Source organism: Lolium perenne, chromosome 1, assembly GCF_019359855.2.
Source record: "Lolium perenne isolate Kyuss_39 chromosome 1, Kyuss_2.0, whole genome shotgun sequence".
Taxonomy (NCBI): domain Eukaryota; kingdom Viridiplantae; phylum Streptophyta; class Magnoliopsida; order Poales; family Poaceae; genus Lolium; species Lolium perenne.
In genome coordinates, this window is record NC_067244.2 from 161,001,694 (window position 1) to 161,013,187 (window position 11,494).

Here is an 11,494-nt window from a genome sequence, read left to right on the forward strand (position 1 = left end):
CGGCCGGCCCATATCGATGTAATTCTGCTCGACCATGCTTTTGTGCTCTTGCACGTAATGTTCGAACAGTTTTAAGTGTTGTAGCGCGACCCGGTGAGCCCTGTCAAAGTCGTCGCGTCGATTTTAAATGCCGACATGGACTGAGCGGTAGCCCTCGCGGTGACCGACTCCAGCGAGCCTCCCGAGGTGTGTCCTGGGGGGTAGACCAACATGATCCTCGTCGTCCTCGGTGCTTAGATAATTCTCGCGTAAGGAGATGCACTCGTAGGTTAGAAACCCCTTGGCCATGCTTGCGTCTGGACGGGCCCTATTGCGAACGTATCCTTTCATGACACCGTTCGCCTTTCGAAAGGCATCATGTTGTGGAGGAACGTTGGGCCGAGCTGCTTGATGTCTTCAACGACATGGAGAAGGAGATGGACGCATATATCACGTAATGCAAAGGCGGGAAGTAAATCTCGAGCTCACATAGTATCACCACGATCTCATCCTGTAGCATCTTGAGCTGCCTCACGCCGATCGACTTCCCGGTGATAACGTCAAAAAGTTGCATAGGCCAAACAGCGTATCACGGACGTGCTCGTCCATTATGCCTCGGATCGCAACGGGAAGTATCTCGCGTCATTAGCACGTGGCAATCGTGAGACTTCATCCCGGTGAACCTCTTCTTCGCTACGTCCAGATATCTGCTTATATTCCCGAGTAACCGTGAGGAACTTTCACTCCTAGGAGGCACCTGAAAACTGCTCGAGCTCCTCCGGACTCGTTGTAGAAGGTGCAGCGGGAAGCTGCACCGCGTTCTTCTTAGCCCTTTACGGAGACGTTGAGTCCCTTCCATCCGATCATCATCATCATCATCATCGTCAGTATCGGGGCTTGAAGATCTTTCCGATGCCAAAATGTTTAAGATCGTATCTTGCTTTCGGTCCATCCTTGGACTTTTCTGAGTTGCAAAGAGTGCTGCAGACTCTCGGTAACGTTCTTCGTAATGTGCATGACATCGAGGCTGTGGGGCGTGTGGAGGACCTTCCGCACTCCAAGTCGTGGAAAACAGACCTCGCTTTCCATACACCGAGCAGCGGCTCGCTTCGGTCGCTTCTTTCCCGCGCTGGGCACTCCTTCCAATTTTTCAAGATCATCGATTTCTCGCGCCGCTCCTCGGGCGTGGGGGTCCATCGGGCTCATCTTTACCATTGAACATATCACCGCGTTTTCTCCACGGGTGATCCAAGCGAAGCCACCTTCGAGCACCTGGGTAGACGGTTTTCGAGGACCCGGATCCCTTGGTAGTTGTAGATGCGGGGTATCGTCCATGCACTTCACACAGCCGTTGAATCCGTGGCCCACCTGGGCAGATACATATGCGTAACCAGGATAGTCCGTGACAGTCGTGATCAACACGGCTCTCATATCGAAATAAGTTCTAGTGTAGGCGTCCCACGTACGGGGTGGCGTCTTCCACAACGTGTCTAACTCCTCTTTCAACAGCCCGAGATACAAATGCATGTCGACGCCTGGTTGTTTCGGCCCCCGAATGAGAATACTCAGGTGTATGTACCTTTGCTTGGTGCACAGCCACGGGGTAGGTTGTAAGGCCATACAAACACAGGCCAGGTGCTATGCGTGCTACTCGGTTGCCGAACGGATTGAGTCCATCGGTGCTCATACCCAGCCTGATGTTCCTTGCGTCGCCCCCGAACCTAGGGAAGGCGATGTCCAATGTTTGCCACTGTTCTGTCTCGAAGGGTGTGTCGGCATATAGCCCATCTCCGGATCTTCTTCGGGCTTCGCCTTTCCGCGTGCCATTGCATGAGCTTTGCTTCCTTAGGGTCCACGAAATACCGCTGCAGACGGGGAGTGATAGGAAAGTACCATACCACCTTTCGAGGTACCTTCTTGTTCCCAACCTTGTACCGTCCGTGGCCACACACCGGACATGTGGTTCTGTCCTTGTACTCGCACCTATAAATCACACAATCATTAATGCAGGCGTGGTATTTTTCGTGCGGTAGGTCAAGGGGACACACGACTTTCTTGGCCTCCTCGGTACTACTTGGCAATGTGTTCCTCTCCGGGAGACGATCGTGCCAGAATTTTAAGTTCTTGCTGAAGCTGGAATCGGTCCACTTGTTCTCGCGTCTTCATCTGCAGTAATCAAGCGTTACATGCAAGCGCGTATCCTGCGGACGACACCCAGGAAAGATCGGAGTCATCCCGTCTTTCTCCATTTGCGACAGCTTGGCTCTCTCTCTAGCTGCAACTCTATCGTTGCTCGTCTCCGGAGGAGAAGATCTTGAACATGAGAGTCCCGCAAGGCCGAAATTAGCGGGGTCGCGCCGGAATCTTCTTCTTCATCATGATGATGTTCTCCGCCGGCATCTTCTTCTTCATGATGATCTTCTCCGCCGACTTCTTCTTCATGATGATAGTCCCCGTCGGCATGATGATAGTCTTCTTCATGATGATAGTCATCTCGCTCGACATGGTCTTCATGCGCACCATTTGATGGGGCCGGCCGCGCCTGGTTGTCTTGCATGAAACCGCGCCTCAAGCAGGTGCTCCTCCAGCTTGTCCGGAATCAGGGTTGATCCAGCGCTCGAGTTTGCATGATCGACACGGACATCTTATCTGGCGCCTATTGTTCCGAATCATGTCCTCCTTCGCGTCTATCTTGTATCTAGAGATTCGAGCGGAACTCATCGAGAGGACCATGCTTGCCTGCAAATGGTATACGTAGAACAGGAAATTAGAACCGCACCAAATGCACACACATGCATGGGCCGTACCTCTCCTCAAGGTATTACATGGAGCGGAAAAATTCGGCATGACCTCTCCTCAAAGTAGGACATATGGGTAGTGCAAAACTTGTCGAAACGGAAATGAATCAACATTTCGGCAAACATCCATGCACCACACCGACACACACAAGCGCTTCACCTGCAACAAGCATCCATACACACGACGGCCACACAAGATCAACAAGCATATGCATGTCTCCTCCAAGCATATGTATGTCTCCTCCAACTACTCACCTTCTAGATTCGATACCGAGACGAGACCGCGATCGATGAGTTCGAGAGGAGGAGAGAGTATGGAGAGCCTTCTCCTCAACTCCAATTAAGTATCAACCAAAGTAAGTGCAATAAATACCCAAGCAAATGAAAAGTAGAGTCAAAATGGTATGAGAGAGAAGGGGGGGACGAGCTAGATGGAGGAAGAAGAATGACTTGTGTAGTGTGGTAGGTGGGAGGTTGGCTCACTTTTGTAGATCTGGTTCGCTAATTCTGTGGCGCACCTGAACAAATGCGCCACAGAATACCTTATTTATGTGGCGCACGAGCCAAGCCGCGCCTACGTAATAGCTTATTTTTGTGGCGCACCGTGGCTGTGCGCCACAGAATAGCTTATTTTTGTGGCGCACCGTGGCCGTGCGCCACAGAATATCTTATTTTTGTGGCGCACTGCGGTACATGCGCCATAGAAATAGTAAAACCAATGATTGGGGGTGTCAGCTGGTGGGGCCCACCAAGTTTTTGTGGCGCAGGGTTCTTTGGTGCGCCACAAAATTAAGCTATTTTTGTGGCGCACCTTGCCTGGTGCGCCACAAAAAAAGTTTCTGTGGCGCATATTTTGTGGTGTGCCACAGAACTAAGCTTTTGCCTATAAGGGTTTTCCTACTAGTGAGATGCCTTCCGGGGGCAATACCCCGTCCCGGCGGCGTGCCGGAACAGAGACTTCTGTCCCCCAGATCTTGGCTTCGCGATGGCGGCAGCTCTGGAAGGTTTCTCGTACCGTGGCTTATTCGTCTCGAAGATTTAGGTCAGGAAGGCTTAAATAGGCGAAGAGTCGGAGTCGGAAGGGCCACGGGGGCGCCACACACCAGGGGGCGCCCCCCTTGGCCGCGCCGCCACCATGTGTGGTGGCCCTGGGCCTCTCCTCTGGCCCCTCTTCGGTGTTCTGGAAGCTTCGTGGAATTATAAGATACTGGGCGTTGATTTCGTCCAATTCCGAGAATATTTCCTTACTAGGATTTCTGAAACCAAAAACAGCAGAAAACAGGAACTGTCACTTCGGCATCTCGTCAATAGGTTAGTTCCGGAAAATGTATCAAAACGTTATAAAGTGTGAACAAAACATGTAGGTATTGTCATAAAACAAGCATGGAACATCAGAAATTATAGATACGTTGGAGACGTATCAGTCTTTCGCTCCCCGCTCACAAATTTCTTCATCACCTCCTTCGAGTGTATGAGATTCAATTATGGCAGTTAACTCCCAACTCAATCCTTCACCTTGCCATCTTTATCACCCTCTGTGAAGCGTTTTTGGGCATTGAGCCCCACTTTGGTGTGTGGAAGAAGATTTTTTCGTGAAAATATACAACAGCAGTGGTAGGTCCTTCTTCATTGGTGGAGTTGGTTTCGTTGCTTGTAAAGAAGTCAACTACTTCAACTTCCCAATGAAAGAATCCGTGCAAGGATGGAGGCTGAAGTGGTTTTATATCAGAGACTCATCAACAGCCGACTCCCAGCTCCCTCAATTCTCCGATGTTCTAGAAGCCAAGCCCAAGAAGTCTTGGAAAAATATCCTCTCACCCGATGAGAAACCAACAGTAGACAAGTTATTTGATAGATTCGTTCGGATCAAGGAATCTGATGGTCAAACTATGATAGGTACTGAGGTAGCCGATGTGTTCTTAAAATGTCGAGTTCAGCCGATCATGTCTAGAGCCCATCCGATGTGGTTGTATTCGGGTCCCAGGGACGAGACTAGAGTAAATATCGCTGAGTTATCCGAAAAAGAACTGCTTGACTAGGTCCGGCGTCTCACCCTCTTTAGCCAGGAAGATTCAATTCCACTGATATCTCCTCAACAGCCTTTTGACGCCGATCATCCGCCAACCGAGCTAAATTCTCCCTTTATGCTCTTTATTGTCCTGTTTCTTTTGATTATTTTAACTACCATTATGCTCAGTTATCAACTTCGACAGATCCATATGGCTCCCGAATGTTTGCAAGACCTGTCAAACAATTCTTCCGAGAAAAGGGATTCCTCAACCCTTGTAGGATCCCATACTGAAGGAAATGCAAGCCTGAAAGATGACGATCCGATGAATCCTGAAGCTTTTTCCATCGATCCTCAATTCTCTGCCGATGATATAAGTGATACAGCGGGGTCAATGCATGATGACGACGCTGATTGTGCTGCCTTTGTTGATGCAGCTGCGGAGAAGGCCGAGGCACTGCCCTCAAAGAGATCATCCGGAGGCTTTGCCGACGAAGATGATCTTTACGATTTGTAAGTCCTTGCTCCTTTTTCCAGGATTGTGTTCTGACTTCGCCATTTGCATTTGATTATGACTTTGCCAGTTTCTTGTTCTTGCAGTGACGAGGGCTTCATCGAGCCTCCGGCCAAGAAGGCCAAGTCTGGTGCCAACATGCCGAACCTAGCGGCCTCCGAGGCTTCGACTCCTGCTGCAGCCCCCATGGCTCAAATATCGACAGCTTCTTCTCTCTCCAAAGGGAAGGATATTTCTTTGACAGCCACGGCTACAGTTTCTCCTCTAGGAAAACATGTAACCTTTTCTTGTTTTAATGATATGCCTATGCGTGACAACTTCCTTGATCAAATTATAAGTTCATTGATAACTAGTTCTTCGTCTAATAATTATTTTCCTCATCCTCTTAAGGATTTGCGAGTTGTTATCTCTTCTTTGGAGGCCTTCGCCTCCCAATATACTTCTCTGGAAGGTGACAAGGCCTGGCTGCAAAAGGAGGTCAAGTCTTCTTCCTCAAAGATGGAGGATGCGATAAAAATGGCTGCCGAGGCCCGCCAGGAGATCGATTCCTTAAAGGATGAACTTGAAGGGCTAATGAAGAGGCTGAAGGATGAAGAGGCATCCAGGCTCGCTGCCAAAGCTCGGGTGATCGAAAAAGATGAGCTTCTTCCCCAGTCTTCCTTGGCCTTGCTCAGTAATTCCCTTTCTGCCTCCTTTATGATTTTTGCTTTATCGATTCGATTTTGGTTAGTGAGCTCCTCCCCTTTCACTTTTTCCACAAGCTGCCGACATCCCTGCTGAGGCTCTAGGTAAACTGCCGAACAATTATCCAGTAGATGCTTTGTCGATGACCCTCGGGTCTCACCAGCTTGCTCAGGACCTTCTTCAGAAGGGCAAGGGAGCCATGACGAGGATGCATTCGATGATCTTCCCCAAGATTGATCAGAACAAGACCTTGGGGCAGCTGATCGACGCTTTCGCCATCAACACGAGGGAGGTCCTCGAGGTATTCAAACGTACTTCACGTACCTATGGTGCCCTCCTAGCCTTTCAACTTATGATGGGTCATGGCTTGAAAGCCGATATTGAAGAGATGTCCAAAGAGCTGCCAAAAGAGCAAGATGGGCGATTTTTTGACTTGGGTGCCTTTAAAATCTCGGCGCTTAAGTGTGCTCGCCAGCTCCTTGAGCTGGTCTCGGCAAAGAAATCGTCCATTGGACCGAGCTTGTCCAACCAGACCCAAGCCCCTTGACTCTATTGTTGTAATCTTGCTTTGGTTGAAACAATGTCCTATCAGAAAACTTTCTATGATTGTAACGAATTCCATGGTGGCAATGTTGCCAGTGTCTTCTTGCTATAACACCTTTTTATTTGCATGCTCCCGATGGGAGTAAATTCCAGTGTCGAATCCATATAATCCATCATGCCTTTTAACAATTTTTGCAGGTTTTTCCTGTGCCTTCATTTACCGATGATTCTTCGGGTGCTTGCTCTGAAAGTGATCGACTTCAACGTATGAAGGATCGAATCGCTCAGATGGAAAAGGATATACGCAGTACTTACGCCTTGGCTGCTATTATCAGGAAGAAGAACGAACTTGCGGTTGACGCAGAACGATATGCTCTTGCTGAATTGCATAGAGCCACAAAAAGTTTGAACTGTAAGCACCTCTGTCCTCTTGCTCCTTGCTTTCCATGAAAGATATCTTCTTATCTTCCTTTGTTTCCTTTTCTAGTTATAGCTCTAAACCCAGCTGAGGAGAACAAGCAGATTCACGAGCGTGTGAATGCATTGGCTCAACTATCATCCTTATATGAGGTTTTATGGAAAGATCATTCGAAATCTTCCACTGTCCCGAAATTCCAAGATCGAGTCCAGCATGTCCATCGTTTCTTTGACAAGTTCTATCAAGGATTGAGAGTTATCTGGAAGACGATGTTCCCTTTGGACGCGGTCCCTCCCACATTGTTGACTTTAATGTCAGAATTTACTAACGCCAAGAAGATCTGAAGCTTGGTTTGAGCACACTTTTGCAGGGGCTAGAGCTGCACTCGCCCTTGTCCTTGTATGTCATCCTTCAGCAGACCTGCTGGCGATTGCCAATGCAGTAGGTAAGCTAGGGCCGCTGTACCCGAAGGTGGACCTTCCCGCCGCATTTGTTATTGAAAGGCTTGAAGGAACATCAGTGACAGCCGAAGAAAAAACGGCTCCTCAGGAGTAATCCAGAGATATGCCCCTATTGCACGTAGGGGGCCACGATACTTGCCGCATCCGAATGTTCGGATGGTCAAGGTTAAACTATTTTATCGGCAGGTGTATATATATGTACCTCTGCCATGTTGGTGCCGTTGGCAAATTTTGAAGGAGTAAATCTTAATTAGTCGTTTTTACATCTGTGTTATGATGTATACGTATGTTTGTCGGTAGCAAATTATTTGAGTGATCATCTCGTGTTGCGGGTCTTGCTAAACCCGTTGTATGTGCAACTTTGCTTTCAACCGATGCATGTCTTGACAGCAGCTCCCAAATAGATCGGTGGCACTAGATCTACCGATGACTCCGTCACTCTTTGATACTTCTGCAGTTTGAAGTATCGAGTGTGGGTCGTTTTCGTACGTGTTTCACGATCCTTGCTATCTCACTACAAGAAAAGTTCTGATAGACAACGTCTCAAAATCGTCCGCTAAGGGGTATTTTTCGTCGCCTATGGGCCTAACCCGACGATATGGGTTCTGTTGTCGAAACTGCGTCAGGCAAAGTCCTACCACGTTTTTTCGGTCCGTCGCGCTTGGGCGCCCTTCCGCCACGGAAAATCGGACCGTTGCAGAAGTGTTTCCGGGAGCCCGTTGACTGCTGACGTCATGCAAACTGACACGTGGTAGACGCCGTTAACTGGCAGTTAACGACGTTAACCGCTGAAACCCCGTGGTAGATGGTAGGCCCACACGAGGCCTGCCACGTCTTAAGCGGGCCGGCCCATTAAGTTTGCGGGCCGGGCCAGCTGACTTAGTTTGACCGGTCAACTATATAGCTGGGCTGGTCCATTAGTTACGTGGGCCGGGCCTAACCTCTAAGGTTGACTGGTCAAAAGATTAATGGGCCGGCCCACTAAGCATGTGGTCCGGGCCGAATGCAATCGTTTGACCGGTCAACAGGCAAAAGGGCCGGCCCACAAAACATGTGGGACCCACTTTCCTGTTATCGGGTCGTCCCATTTACCAAGTGGGGTCCACCTTAAAGCAAGTGGGCCGGCCCAAGAAGTTATTGGGCCGGCCCAATTAGCATGTGGGTCCCACTTTCCTGCTATCGGGCCGGCCCATTTAGTACGTGGGGTCCACATTAGATCAAATGGGCCGGCCCACCAAGCCACTGGGCCGGGCCAAAAGCACAGGTGGGTCCCACTTTCCTGTTAATGGGCCAACCCATTTAGTATGTGGGGTCCACCAGATAGCAAGTGGGCCGGCCCAGCAAGATAGTGGGCCGGGCCAAAAACACAGGTGGGTCACACTTTCCAGTTAAAGGGCCGACCCATTTAGTATGTGGGGTCCACCATATAGCAAGTGGGCCGGCCCAACACGCTAGTGGGCCGGGCCAAAAACACAGGTGGGTCCCTCTTTCCTCTTAAAGGGCCGGCCCATTTAGTATGTGGGGTCCACCATGCAGCAAGTGGGCCGGCCCAACAAGATAGTGGGCCGGGCCAAAAACGCAGGTGGGTCCAACTTTCCTATTAAAGGGCCGGCCCATTTAGTATGTGTGGTCCACCATGCAGCAATTGGGCCGGCCCAACAAGATAGTGGGCCGGGCCAAAAGCACAGGTGGGTCCCACTTTCCTGTTAAAGGGCCGGCCCATTTAGTATGTAGGGTCCACCACAAAAGCAATTGGCTGGCCCAACTAGTTAGTGGGCCGGCCCAGTAGTGGATGGGGTCCACATTAAAGCAAGTGGGTCGGCCCAATTAGAGTGTGGGGTCCACCGTAAATCAAGTGGGCTGGCCCAACAAGTAAGTGGGCCAGCCCGTTTAGTTGCTGTTTATATGCCGGCATAATAGGCGCTTTAGGATTTTGCGGGCCGGCACATATGTGATTTCGGTTAATTGGGCCGTTTAAGGGATGGGAATTCGTGTTTTAGATACTGAGAATATTTACGCAGCAATGATTTCTGTCGGATAGCCTCACTTACCACAAGCAACAAAGAAAAAATGCGCGAAAGAACTATAAAAACTAACTAAATATTACATCACCTGCATGGCTTTGAAAAAATATTACAGAACCCAGAGAAATTGAATGGTAATTAAACCTAGCAATACAATGAAGCGATCCGGTAATCTTTTAAGTTGTCCATGCAGCACCTATATCTGAAACAAAGACATTACAAGTCAAGACAGCAACAATGGAAAGGCAAAGACACTACAATATTGTTTGCCAAAGAATTTGGAACTCATCATTTCGTCGTTATAACAAGATCATTGAAATGCGCACAATAAACAAACAAAGAGTGCATGCTGCATACCAACAGCCAATATAACAGAGCATGTTAGAATGAAACAGCAGACTTACTACTGTCGAGTCCCATGCAAACCAACATGTTCAGGGAGTACAAAATTGGCATGAACAACATAGTAGCAGGCTATAAAGTTTGTAACAACGACTGAGCAAGATGAAGTTATGATGGCTACATCTACAGAGCAGGGAATGTAAACCAAAAATAGAAGTTACGATGGCAAAAGCTAAAGAGGAGGGAATGTGAACCAACATGTGCCAAGTGTAATTACTTCATTTTGGCCGTGAACTAAATAATACTCCTGAACTTCTAGTGAAGGGGATGCAAATCAAAATGTTTCGGGATATAAACTTGTAATGAGCAACACATAGAGGATAGTTAATGCTGGAGCTTAGGATGGACCAGATACAGAATAAAGTGGGATCACCTGTGAACTTGTATAAGAGGGAATGCAAACCAATATGTTCAGCATTCCATATGTGAGCGTCATGCCAAGTCAGAGAAACAAGTCAATAATGCAGCTTTTGAAGAACAAGATGGCACGCAAAATTATTATCTAGTAATATGACAAGTTTATTTGTACTACAGGCTAGATAGCAGAGTGATAGCATGCCAAACTAAGTCCTTACTTTGTTAGCTTACAATGAAGTAGATACAAAACAATGGCATCACCTGTAGTACAGGGAATGCAAGCCAACATGTTCATGGAGTAAAAAATTGGCACAAACAACATAGTAGCAGGCCATAATTTTTGTAACAACGACTGAGCAAGATAAAGTTATGATGGCTAGATCTACAGAGCAGGCAATGTAAACCAAATATAGAAGTTACGATGCCAAAAGCTATGGAGCAGGGAATGCGAACCAACATGTGCAATTACTTAAAATTGGCCATGAACTAAATAATAGCAGGATGTTGCTATAATATACCTATAATTTTTGTAACAACGACTGAGCAAGATAGAAGTTATGATGGCTACATCTACAGAGCAGGGAATGCAAACCAAAATGTTCAATCGCTTAAAGTTAGCAATGAACTAGAAAATAGCAAGGTGTTACGGTCATAGCTAGGAATGAACTAAAAGAGCTTCAGACAAACAAGCATCTGAACCCAGAACATGGCGCTAAAACAAGGGACTTACATTAGGAGAAGCACTCTGTGGGAGTCACAGCAGATCTTCCTGGGGTTGATAGATCCGGTGATTAAGTACGCTACATATGCTACTTGGGGTTGGAGAGACGGCCATTACACTTCATGGTTACTCATCTCATCTGCAAAAATGTAACGGCGCGTCGTTAGCACAAACAGGTTCCCGCAAGATTAAACAAGAACTTGTAGGCAAGCAATAGAAAAGCGACAGTAGAAGAGTTTAGATCATGCACGGCGCCGGTGAAGCAGATCCGGTTCATGCACAGTGGTGTCGGTGAGCAAGATCCGATGCGGTGGACGACGGATCCGGCGAAGCGGCTCCGGTGGGGTGGACGATACCGCAGCTGAAGCGACTGCGGTAGACTGTTGGATGAGCATATGGTTTCGAGGTTCGGCGGGGATGATCCGGTCCGGTTGATGACGGCGTCGATGAAGCGGCTCCGGCAGGCAGCCGGATGACGAGGATCGCGAGGCCTCGGGTAGGCCAGGGAAGTCCGGTGGGGATGTTCCGGTGCGGTGGTCGTGGAGGTGGGAGAGAGGGACTTGGGAAGTTCCGGTGGGTGGTCTG